The 13,047-nt window shown below is 38.0% G+C and overlaps 1 protein-coding gene across 1 annotated transcript in view; it reads left to right on the forward strand.

The window, feature by feature from the left end:
* The window catches only part of DPYD (dihydropyrimidine dehydrogenase), an 867,929-nt gene that overhangs the window by 39,333 nt on the left and 815,549 nt on the right, over positions 1 to 13,047 (forward strand). The window lies entirely within an intron of this gene.

Consider the following 13,047-nt stretch of genomic DNA (forward strand, 5'->3'; position numbering starts at 1 on the left):
TAAGATACATGACTTTGCTTTTGTTGTTTTTCTCCCTCCTTTCCTTGGGAGGATAGAACTTGAGGACAGGCACTTATGATAGGCTTATGTTACTGTTGTGTTTTTCTATCATGCATGGGCCACCCTCCAAATGGTTCTGAAAACCACAAAAGGTCAGGCACACTATAGCATGAGAAGATCTTGCCATCAGCTGCAATGCTCTGTTTGGCATTCTAATTTTCCTGGTCCTCTTGTGTGAGCTCTGCTCTCTACCATGACATTGCCAGAAAAAGTCTTTGAAAGGACATCAGGGTTGCCCCTTCTGGATCATGTGATGACAAACTGTGATCTCATCTAATGATGGCAGCAACTGAAGAGAACGAGAGCAGAGTAGTACAGTTTTCAAAGTTATCTCTTAAAGGCTATCAAGGATAAATCTCTCATTTCAAAGATGTGAGAGCTATGATCTGGAGACATCAGATGCCTTCCCTGAGGCATTTCATTCATAAATGATCTGACATTCTTTGGTCCAGGTTCTATTTAGTAATAGAAGTTTTTCCTCTTATTTCAATTGTTATTATCACTACTCTCTTAGAAAAAAATGATCATTTTGTTCCAGATGTAATCTTATACATAGAGTTTCTCATTGCGTTTCTTCCAAAATATGTAACTGACAAAGGTAGTACTGAGATATGTTTTTCATTCAAGTATTTGTTGTTTAGAATTTGTGAAAAATCAGTCTCACCATATTCGAGAATTAATATGTATCTTATGTGATGGGGTTGTTATTATAATAATCAGAGATAGGCTGGCTTGAGCCATTGAGTGTTCAATATAGTAAAGACCTAGTCTGAGATCAAGGTGTTGTCAGGGCGCATTGCTGCTAGTCTAATCAATCGGTCTGCCTCCTGTGTTTTCACATGGTCTTTCTGTTATAATGGCTTGTTTTAATCTGTTTGCCACTTTAAATACTGTGTCTAAATCACTACAGTTTGAGTTACTAACAGTTAGTATTACAACACATAAATTTTACAGAGACACAATTTAACCTATAAAAGTAACAACACTATCAAATACACCTTACTCATTCATCATATAGTAATATGTCCCATGGAAAGAATTAGGAATTAGGTAAACATTAATTATGTAAAAAGAAGATTATTCTACACATTATTTATTCAGCAGAGAAAAAATGTAGAAGGAAAATCCATCAAATTCAAATGACTAGGTCATGTTTAACTAAATTAAGGCAAATATTATCAGTGTTAAATTGTATGACCACTGCAAATTATCATTAAATAGTTAATACTCTGGGTTAAATAGTCGCAATCTACATTACATGCAAAGCACATAAAACATCACTGGATCTAATTGTAATTGTGTGTACTTGCATACAACTATATCTTTGTGCATATCTACAAAGAATAAAAATGTCCATATAATTATTAATAGTGGTTATCTTTGTGCTGTTGACATCTTTTGGTTTTCTATAGTGAGCAAATATAAATGGGAAAATAAATTAAAAGCTTCCAATGTATTTAAAAATAATAATCTCGTTGTATAAGATCAGATTTATTGCTGAGGATGCAGATCATTCTCCAGTGATACGCATAGATTGAGAGAGAACAGTGAAGTTCATTCCTTAGAGAGACTGGAGGTGGTAGAGCTAGGGTTCAAGCTTAGCTGTGGTTCTCTAATTGAATAATATTCCCTTCCTTTGTATAAGTATCCTCTCTGTGTCTGCATAAAGAATTTAATGATAACTTGTCTCCCATTATGTCCTGATACAATGAGATGCCTCTTATTTTCGCTAGGGTGGTGTCAGAGGAAAAGAGGAATCCTGGAATTTGTTAGGTAGATGAGGCTGATCTTGAACTCTCAGAAATCTGCATGATTCAGACTTCAAAGTAATAGTATTAAATATGTGAAACTAGCACACCCAACAGAGCTGTATTCTTTTTTTTAATGCCTCAATTGTCACTTATAAGGTTATTTTTAACTCACCGGTATAGAATTTTGTATATAGATGCAAAATAAGTTTAATTCTAGATAAAGTGGTATAGAATTCAAGTATAAGTTTACTCTTCACACGCATACTATATATGTATATACTTTGAAAGTGATATTGCAGGCGTTTATGATTAATAAGTTATACAAGTTAGTTTTTGATCAAATCATGGTCATGTCAATTACTAGTCTACTTTTATCACAAGAATATACATCTCAAGTGTGGCAGATAGACATGATTCTATAGAAAGGTAAGGTAGGATAGTTACAGAGATAAGGTCTTCAAAAACCTCAGATACATACAGAATATGGCATTTAAAATGTTTTTATTATTTTAAAGATTCACTGACAATAATGTTAACTCCTGGCAATACGCAGCCTACCTCAAAGAGGATGAGGAGCATCAAAGAATCTCCTTATGGGAATTGCTTCAAATGTGGCAAACAAGCCACTGGGTAAAAATGTCCTCATTTCTACCATAGACAGAATTCTGTCTTAAAAAGAGCAAGGTTGGATGCAAGCCGAGTTGAAGGCCAAACTCTGTCAAGACAGGGTAAGCAAGACCTCAATAGTTTCTGCCTCACAAATATGTCTGTCAGATATATTGGGCCAGAAGGGTGAAGATTATGCTCCAATGTTATAGTCTTGGGTGACTATTCAGGTATCAAACTGTCTCTGCCATCTTCTCATTTAGAAAGCTACTAACCTGTACTCCCGGCATGCTCAGGTAATCAAGTTTATTCCTTCTCAAGTCTCTGATGGAGTTGAAGACCAGGTAGGGAGCTTAGTTTTACAATTAATCTTAGTTGTCTAGGGGTTAAGATGCTTTTATATCTAGATAGTTGTTTTAAGTTGATAATGACAAGATGTGACAGAGATTGATTTGCATTTAAAATTTTAGACACACCAAGATAGGAAAAATGTTTTCTTCAAGACTGTCAAATACAAATAGCTAAAACACTAAGAATATAACATTTATATAATTCCTGATTGTGTCATGGTTCTTCTTTTTGTATGAAGTTTATTGTATTCATATGTAATAATATAAATACATATGTAAAATAAAAAATGTTTAATTAATGAATAATAAAATAAAAGATGTATTTTTTCATTATTATGTATACAGTGCTCTGCCTGTATGTACACCTGCAGGCCAGAAGAGGACATCAGATCACATTATAGATGGTTGTGAGCCACCATGTGGTTGCTATGAATTGAACTCAGAACCTTTAGGAAAGCAGTCAGGGTTCTTAACCGCTGAGCCCTCTCTTAGTTGGCTCTACCCCTTGCCTCCAGAAGGGGCCATTGTAGAGCCTTCTAGGTCTGGATCTGTGTCTTATCATGGATACATCTTGGCTCTGCCTTGCTCGCCTTCATCCCTCTTGCTGTCATTTTCCTACAGAGTATTCATTTAGAAACTTTAAAATCCAATCCCTGTGCAATCTTGCATCTATGAAAAGTATGTATCAAATGCTGAAATTGCTATTTCAGGGCCTCACCCTCACTATCTACTACAGCCCTTCAGCCTCTCTTTACTGGAAGATTATCTTATTCCCTATCATTCTCTCCCTCTCCCTCTGTCCCCATCTCTCTCTCTCCCTCCCTTCTCCTCTCTCTCTCTCCTTCCCCCTTTTTTTCTTCCCCCTCTCTCTCCTCCTTGTTCTACCCTTCCTTTCTTTGTTTCCTGTTGTTTCAAAGTTAGATTATTAATAGAATCACTCTATATTTTGTAGTATATTAAATCAGATAACTCCTTTGCTTATATCTCTAAGGTAACTTTTCTACCTCTGCCATGATAACCACCAAATAACCCACCAAATAGATCTTTTTAAAGACCTAACAAGTACTTAAAATATAACATGTTGATAATCAAATTATGAAATTATTAGCTTGACCCAAAACCTGTTCCCCAGAATCTCCACCATTTATTTTTTCCTTTATAATAAATTTACATATATTTACATAGATATATATGTAAATATATGATTGTTTATATGATATCCTTATCACCTCCCCTTTGAATCTCTGAAGTGGCCTTGAGACTACTCTCAGCACCTAACCCTTTCCCAATGGAGTGTATGCTTGCTGAGGACTCCTTTAGCAGTTCTGCCCTGATAATCTGCCAGGGATATTCCTGCTCACTGGCAACCATAATGTCCTTTGCTCACCTATCATCTTAGTAAAGCTGTCTCCAGGATCCCTATATCAAACTCTGCCTGCCCTTTATCTGGCTCCTTTTGGGCTTCCTTGCATGGATTTTCTTCACAGTATTTGCTGCTAATCCACTCCTTTTACTTATAGTGCGTTCACTGTCTTCCTTTTGAATATGAGTATGTAAAGCCCAGTATGCAGGACTTTTTATATTGGACTTGTCTTACATTTCTTCTCCTTACCTGTGTTTCTCAAATGGCACCTGGCATATAGCTGTTACTTAATGAATGGCTACTGGGTGATTGTGCGGATGAACAAATTAACGGAACTCCCATTCCCCCATTCTTTATGTACTGGACATTGGGATTACATATTTTCTTGCATTATACTGACTGGCAGTTCTTTTGCAATAGCTGCTTACTGCATTTTGATTTCTGAGGAATGTGGATCATTAAGACTACATCTTTCTGTTTAAGCATGATAATGTCTAGGCTAAAAAACATTAAGCAATTTATTAAGATTCATTCAAATTACTGATGTCCTTACTAGTACTTTACTTCACATCCTTTTTTTTAAAAAAGCGTGTTTATGAAAACAGATACACATTAAAAATTCAAGAAAGTGTGGTTTGTGGTGGGTCTGACATTACTTCAAAAGACAGAATGAAGGGTTCTGTCAACCCAGAAGCTTGGGTTGACGATGGTGAGCCCCACCCCACCCAGACAGTCCCTGGCTAATCACGGTGTATAAGCAGGTCATGTTTGAGTTTCCCTGAATTCCAAGGTAAAGTTTTTTTTAGGGGGCTTCATGCTTTAGGGAAGCATCGATGCTTTGGTCACATTATCGAATGCTCTTTAGAGACGAATAAGATCTACAAAAGTCATATTCTGATTTTATTTTAAAGACAGACTCTAATTTTGTTTTAGTAAGTGAATGATTGGCCGCTAAGAGAACAGGCATTGTTTTGTCCCAAGAATGACAATTTTGAAATTTTTGCCCAGGAATTTCATCATTTGGCAGCTAACTAGTGTTCTTTGAGTAATTGGAAATTCTGAATTACATAGGGAATTTAAGCTGGCAAATGTGTTTGGACTGGGTAATGAAGCACAAAGCACTTATTCCCAGTATCTTTTAAACAGGTGTTCCATAACCGCTGTTTATTTTTGACATTTTGAAAATGTTGAACTGTCCTAATTACATCAATATTTTGCAGTCATTCCATGTGTGATGTTTGAAGACCAGAAAATATTATGAATTAGAAAAATTCATCCCAGGTGAAAAATAAAAGGAAATACCGCTAAGTACAGCAAGCCATTTGTATTCAGAATCTTAGCGATTTATTGTAAAATTGTGACCCCTTACTAGGGATGCTCTCGTTTTAAAAATATGACAAAGATGTAATGCAGATTTAAATTTTGTTTTTTCAGGTCCTTTGTGTAATATCTTATACTGTAACCTTCAGAATCACTTTGTGATTATATTTTATCACCACTCCTAGATGAAAGGTCATTCAGAGGGAGGCCCAAGAAGCCTGGCTAACGTAGAGCTAGACATTGGACCCGTGTAATCTCTCACAAGAGCTCTTTAAGCATAGCACTTTCCAGGAAGAGATAAAAATTAACCACTGACCTTTCCTTATAGTCAATGAAAATGAATTTGGAATATCTAGTCTTTATGTGTGTGATTTCTTTTTCTACTTACTATCCATTAGAATAGGTTAGGCACTCTGTCATTCATCAACTGAAATAAATATGAATGTAGCATAGGCCTTACCAAGGAAACTCCTATTATGATGAAGAAGACAAACATCAATAAATAGTTATAGTACTATTTCAAAGAAAGAATCATTATATGGATTTTAATTATTAACCAAACTTGCCTTCAGCTGAATGATTCTGGGACTTATGGAAGAAGTAGATTTAATGACAAATACATGAGGCACCATCTTTGGTACTGTTGCAGAAAGTTAGAGGACAAATAATGAAGACCAGGATGAGAGAGTGTTTGAGGTTGGTCTGATGTATTTTGATGCTAAATATTGCTTGCTGTCTCTGTGCCCCACCTGTACCTTGCCTAAGATCCTAACCTGTTCGATCAATAAAAGGCCATCAAACCTGGGCAGTGCAAATGGGATAGGCATGGCTAAGGTTCCAGGGCTTGCAGAGACAGAGGAGAGGAGAAGCACATGGCAGGCATGGATGGAGACTGGGCCCCAGTGATGATAATTAGCAAGTATTTGGGATTATGGATGGGAGCTAGCTTGATACAAATTTTTAGAACCAGATGACATGAGATTGGGGCATCCCTCCCACTATGGGAAGTAGTTTAGGGGATTGATATCTCCCCTGCCCCAGGTTAACTAAGGTTATTTTAAAACATAGCAGGAGTCTGTGTCATGATTGGTTGCTGGTGGGTTAGAAATACTGCCATAAGAATAATTATAGGTCTAACAGTAAACATTATTAGGCCGTACTGGTAAATTAACCACAACTAGGGGGTTTCAGGAAGAGTGCAAGTGTGAAGATTTTGGAAATTAGAAAACATGACATGGTGGGTAGGGGGCTAGACCGGTTGGTATAATGCTTGCTTTGTCAACACAGGAACCTGAGTTCAACCTGTAGATCACACTTATGCAAGCTAGGTGTGATGGAGCATGCTTGTAAGCCCAGGGCTCGAGAGGAAGCGACAAAACAATCTATGGGTTTAATGGCCAACTAGCCAAGCTAGATTGGCAAGTCCCAGATCATTGAGAGACACTCTCTCTCTCTTAAAAAAAAAAAAAGGTGGTGAAGTTGGCACCTGACCTTTTCCTTTGACTTCCACATGCGTGTGTGTGTATACATTTGTATGCATTCACATGCGAAAGTATATCTATGCACAAAATATACAACTAGGGAGCTGAATCAGTTTGTTTACAGGGTAAACTGAGGTGAAAAATGAGGTTTCACGTGTTCCCGATGAGGTTTGTTTGTAATCTTTTAGAATTATGGCTGACGTTTGTCTTGTCTTTGGGAGTGCTCACTTCCCACCTTCTCACGTTTACCTGCTCACTACTAAGTGTCACTCACATTGGTTACTAGAGTTCTAACAGATTCCTTTACACTTGTTAAACTAGCTTGGAATGTAGTTATGTTAGACTTTGTATAGAGTGTGAGTCCCAATGCTGGCCTACTGACCCCAGTCCAGATTTCTAAGAGTAAAGTTTACAACCGCATGAGCTTTGCACCACACTGGTAGGGAGGAGGCGAGGCTCTTTGCAGCTCATATGATCCTCTTTGGTAGACTGACAATGCAGTGTTTGTGTACAGCATACTAATACTTGACTAGATACTCAGCGAAGCAGGACATGTGACTGGTTTTATTTTCCTCTAGCTGAGCTTAATTTCTACCTGTAGCTGTCTTGGCAATTGAGAAATTTTGTCTGTTGCTCTATAGGAATCCTTTCTTTCTGTCTGGCCCTTCCCATTTTATTTTTTTCAGGCTGACAATATGAACTAAAGGGATTTGGTCTCATTGGTTGTAATTTTGAAACATGAGCTGGTTTTAGCCACCATTATTTTTTCATGTGTGTGTGTGTGTGTGTGTGTGTGTGTGTGTGTGTGTGTGCGTGTCTCTCTGTGTGTATGTGTGTGCCTTGCCTAGTCACACTCTGAAGAAGGACACTGTGTGCTTTGACCTATCACACTTAACATTCACTTGAGATAAAATCTGTCACTGAACTTGGTACAAGGTTGGTGGCCAGCTATCCCCAGCAATCCTCTTGTCTCTGCCCTTCACAGGGATAACAAGAGTGCTTTTCTTTAAACCAGGCATTGGGGATTTGAACTTGAGTCTTGCCTGAGCAGCAAGCGCTCTTTACCAGCTGAGCCATCTCCCCATCGGTTCCCACTCACTCAGTAAGCCTTTATGAATCTTTCTTGTCCTTCCCTTCCTGTCTGACTCTTCTCTGTCACCCACCTTTCCACTACTCTGAAGTCCACGAGAGAGTGGCAACTACTGTGGTGTTGTGCTGGCCACTGGAGCTCATGACACTTCATGTCTCAGGCCTCTTCCTCCAAGGCTTCTGTTAGCTGCCAAGTCACAGAATCTTTGTCTTCTGACTGCCACATACCTGGTGTTGGCCCGCCATCTGTGAAGAGACCTAGGAGCTGTCCGGCATCCCATTCCTCCAGCATTTACTTGTCCTTTGTTTCTCTCCTGTCTCTTTTCCATTAAATTATTAATGTAATCTGTACTGAAAGGTTAAAAGTTGAAAGGAATTTACTTTTTCCTTCGTTCACATTTCCTCCTCAAGCTACTGTGAATCACCTACGTTCATGTAACTTCCTGTTTCTCAGTTTTGCCATTATATTCTTTTCTTGGGGGAAAAGTTTTGTAAAGTATGCTGTGCAGGTTATTTTTTTGTTTTGTTTTCTGAGGAGTTTTACTTCTAAAGCCCTGGCTGGTCTGGAATTCAGTATGTAGATCAGGCTGGCCTTGAACCTCCTATAGATCCATCTGCCTCTGTCTTCTAAGTGCTAAGATATGTGCGCCATTTTTTCTATTCTTCAAACATTATTTTATTTATTAGCTATGCATATGTGTGTGGCTTAGGTCTGGGTATGTTCATATGTGAATGCAGGTGCCCAAGGAGGCCTGTGTGCCCTAGGAAGCAAGTGATTTGCCTTACTTGGTGCTGGGAATCAAGTCTGGGTGTTCTGCAAGAACAATAAATACTCTTAAATGCTCACCAGCCCCTCAGAACAGTTATTTTTTTATTTTTATTTTTATTGATTAGAGAGTACCCTCTATGAAGCTGTGTTTAGTAGTAAATTATATGAACAAACATTATTTAAATGTTTATGATATGTAAATATTTACACTTTTCCTTCCCTATGAGTTTATAACATTTATTGCACACAAGATTTTTTTTTCATATATTTATTTATTAGTATGTATACAGTGCTTTGCCTGTACATACACCTGCAGGCCAGAAGAGGGCACCAGATCACATTATAGATGGTTTTGAGCCACCATGTGGTTGCTGGGAATTGAACTCAGGACCTCTGGAAGAGCAGACAGTGCTCTTAACCTCTGAGCCATCTCTCCAGCCCCCACACAAGATTTTTTTAAGTATCTGATAAAAATGCCTCATCTGGTTGCTGTCTCATTATTCAGTTTCTTATATATCATTTCTGTGTCTGTCCCCCAAAGCAAGTATATTTTATTTATGTTTTTTATGTTCCAAGTGTTACAGGCTGTGTGGGAAACAGGATTCAGTTGTGTGATATATGTTGTACTCTGTAACAGTTTCAGGGGGATAATAGTGATTGATAAGAAGAGCACAGGGTGGGAGTAAACCCAGAGTTAAATTATTTATAGTGATAACTCAACTACGTACATTGACCAACAACTGTGGACACGCTGCTGCCCCATGCCTTTAGTCTGCATCTATCCTCCTTTTCTTCATTTTTCTGTGCAGAGAAGTTGGCAGCTAACATACTATATCTCATAATTAACGTTTTGTCTCCTAATTAGAATGTCAGGTCTATGAGGGCCCCTTTCATTCATAGCTGAATCCTCTGCACCTGGTTTGGGGCTGGGTATGCGGTTCAGTGTTTGGTAAGTGGTAACTAACTAGAGAATTTACGCAATTCTTGGTGAATGCCAGAGCCTATTCTTGGCAGTAAGATTCCAAATGTAATTTTACAGCACTTACATATGATGGAGGAAAATTATTATTGTTTTGTTATAAGTATGTATTTCTGATTGTAGTGAGTATGGTCATCTTCTTAGAGGAACATGAGCCGTGGAGAAGATGAAAAGATTGTGGAGTGACACATTATACCTAAGCCAGTGGTTCTCAACCTGTGTGCTACCTCCCCTTTAGTGGGGGGTCAAAGGACCCTTTCACAGGGGTTGCCTAAGACCATCTGCATATTGATATTTATATTATGATTCATAACAATAGCAAAAGTTATAGTTATGAAGAAGAAACAAAAATAAATTTGTGGTTGGGGTCACCACAACATGACAAGCTAACTGTATTAAAGGGTTACAGCATTAGGAAGGCTGAGAACCACTGATGTGAGCAAGAAAGCTACAACTGCTGGCTTCAGGAACCTTCTCTCTATATCCTGAAACCTGTACTGCTTTCTTTTTGAAAACACCTTTTGCATAATTCTCATCTAGTAGAATTCATCTAGACTTCTTCAAGAACTCAGGTAAAAGAGTACAGTTAAGGTGTATTCTCCTCTGTCTGCACATGAAGTGTGAACTCCGTGGACCATCTCCTGAATATTTTGGTACATTGGTTCAGCTGTTGGACAGAAGTGACTTTACACAGCAGGGAACCACCTTAAAGGATATAATCATTGTTCCACACTTTTAATAAGGCTCTACAAATCAGTTCATCCATTTAAATGCTGGGCCCACTCTAAACATCAGCTTGAGTCTCACTTGCATGGGTTTATGAATTAACGAATAGTAACTGAAGATGTCATAGACATCATCCACTGTGGATAACAATGGAGATTGGGACAAACACCCTAGTTTCTGTGACAGTACCACATACCCATCCATGCATTAAATGTGTGTTTCACAGCGAAGTTTTGTTAATTAGCCTGCCATAGTGGAAATGCATAGCTTCGTTTCAGAATTCAAGATTGGCCTCCCTAAGAAAGCAGTTCTTAAGCTGGAATTAAAGATGAAAGTTCAAAGGAGGAAGGCTACACAGTGAGGTCCTGCCAGAGTGTAGAATGTGTATGGAGAAGACCTTTGAGGAAGCTGACTGAGCCAAAGGTCAGCAAGCAGCTTGAGTTCTGCAAGGAGTAGGGTATATATAGAGTTGAGGAAGGGCAGCAGCTCCTAACGGTAATGATGATCCCAGCTAATTACACTTATTGACAAGGTCAATAATCTGCTTATTTCATTAAGAGAAGTACATGATAGCTCATTAAGGAAGTGGACTCCTTGTTTGATATTTGCTGTAGCTTGGTGTTGGCCAAATAATCTGTTCTCACTTTGAAAGTGGGTCTTCTTGGTGCTTCATTCTGCACAGAGCGGTATGGCGAGAGATTTATTCTTCAAGAAGATATGTGTGATAAAACAGTAGCTGCCTAAAAAACAAGAAAAGTGTTACTCTTGGTATCCCGAGGCTGTTACAGAATGGCAATGTTCAATTATTCATTTCAGGCCAATCACAACTTTCTCTACATCCAGGTGGCCCACAAATTAAACTCGTTTGTAATTGTCTGCCATCAGCCCTGCTACTTTTATTCCATTCTCCTAGGGTTTGAAAATTCTATAATGGTTAAGCACTTCTTACCCCTCCTTTATTGTTAATCAGAATAGAGTTCAGATACCTGGTTCTGGTTTACGTGAAACTGAAAAAAACCCTCCAGAAGTAGACTTCAATAAGTCTTATTTACCAAAGAAGAAAACCATTCTTTTTTTTTTTTTTTTACAACTAACTGCCTTATTATTGAGGTTGGAATTTTAGGGCAGTAGCCTGAGAATCTGTATTCAGCTGCTAAGAGTCTGTATTTAGTTGTCTAAGAGTCTGACATCTGCCCTTAAGTGGGGTTGGGTAGGTTTTTGGTTGCTCTCTTGGGCAATAGATGTTTGTTTTCAATGGGAGTTGGTAATAAGTTATTATTGGTCTAATTTGGAGAGAAAACAAGGTTGTACTCAGGGATATCTCTCTTTTCCTTTATCTTTCTTTCTTAAGTTTGAAAATAGGAGTTGAAAAGAAAGAAAAATGATTATAGAAATATATAGGGATGGTAGGACAAAGAGTAGATTAGTGAATCTACTCCTCAACTTAATGCCTTGTTACTCAAAAGGTTATTTTTAATTCACTAGTATAGAATTTTGTATATAAGCAAACCAATAGCCAACATTAAATTAACTGGAGAGATACTCAAGGAAATCCCTCTAAAATCGGGTACCAGACAAGGCTGCCCACTTTCCCCATATCTCTTCAATATAGTTCTTGAAGTTCTAGGCAGAGCAATAAGACATCAAAAGGAGATCAAGGGGATCCAAATGGGAAAAAAAGAAGTCAAATTATCCCTATTTGCAGATGATATGATAGTGTATATAAGTGACCCCCAAAATTCTACCAGAAAACTCCTACAGCTGATAAACACCTTCAGCAAATTGGCAGGTTACAAAATAAACTCAAAAAAGTCAGTAGCTTTCCTATATACAAATGACAAACAGGCAGAGGAAGAAATTAGGAAAATTACTCCCTTCACGATAGCCACAAGCAATATAAAATATCTAGGAATGACCCTAACTAAGTAAGTGAACGACTTATTTGAAAAAAAACTTTAAATCTCTGAAGAAAGAGATTGAAAATGACATCAGAAGATGGCAGGATCTACCTTGTTTGTGGATCGGGAGAATCAACATAGTAAAAATGGCCATCTTCCCAAAAGCAATTTACAAATTCAATGCAACGCTATCAGAATACCTACAAAATATTTTGAAGATATTGAAAGAACAATTCTCAACTTCATATGGAGAAACAAAAAGCCCAGAATAGCAAAACAATCCTATACAATAAAAGATCCTCTGGAGGAATCTCCATACCTGATCTCAAGTTGTACTAATTAAACCAGCATGGTACTGGCACAGCAATAGGCTAGTGGATCAATAGAATCGAACTGAAGACCCAGAGATGAATCCACACACATTTGGTCACTTGATTTTTGACAAAGAAGCCAAATCCATTCAATGGAAAAACGACAGCCTCTTCAACAAAACGTGCTGGTCTAACTGGATGTCTACATGTAGAAAAATGCAATTAGACCCCTATTTGTCACCATGCACAAAACTCAAGTCCAAGTGGATTAAAGACCTTAACCTAAAACCAGAGACATTAACCCAGTTAGAGGAAAAAGTGGGGAGGAGTCTGGAACACATAGG

The sequence above is a fragment of the Acomys minous genome, assembly GCF_964271855.1.
Source record: "Acomys minous genome assembly, chromosome: 14".
NCBI classification, from domain to species: domain Eukaryota; kingdom Metazoa; phylum Chordata; class Mammalia; order Rodentia; family Muridae; genus Acomys; species Acomys minous.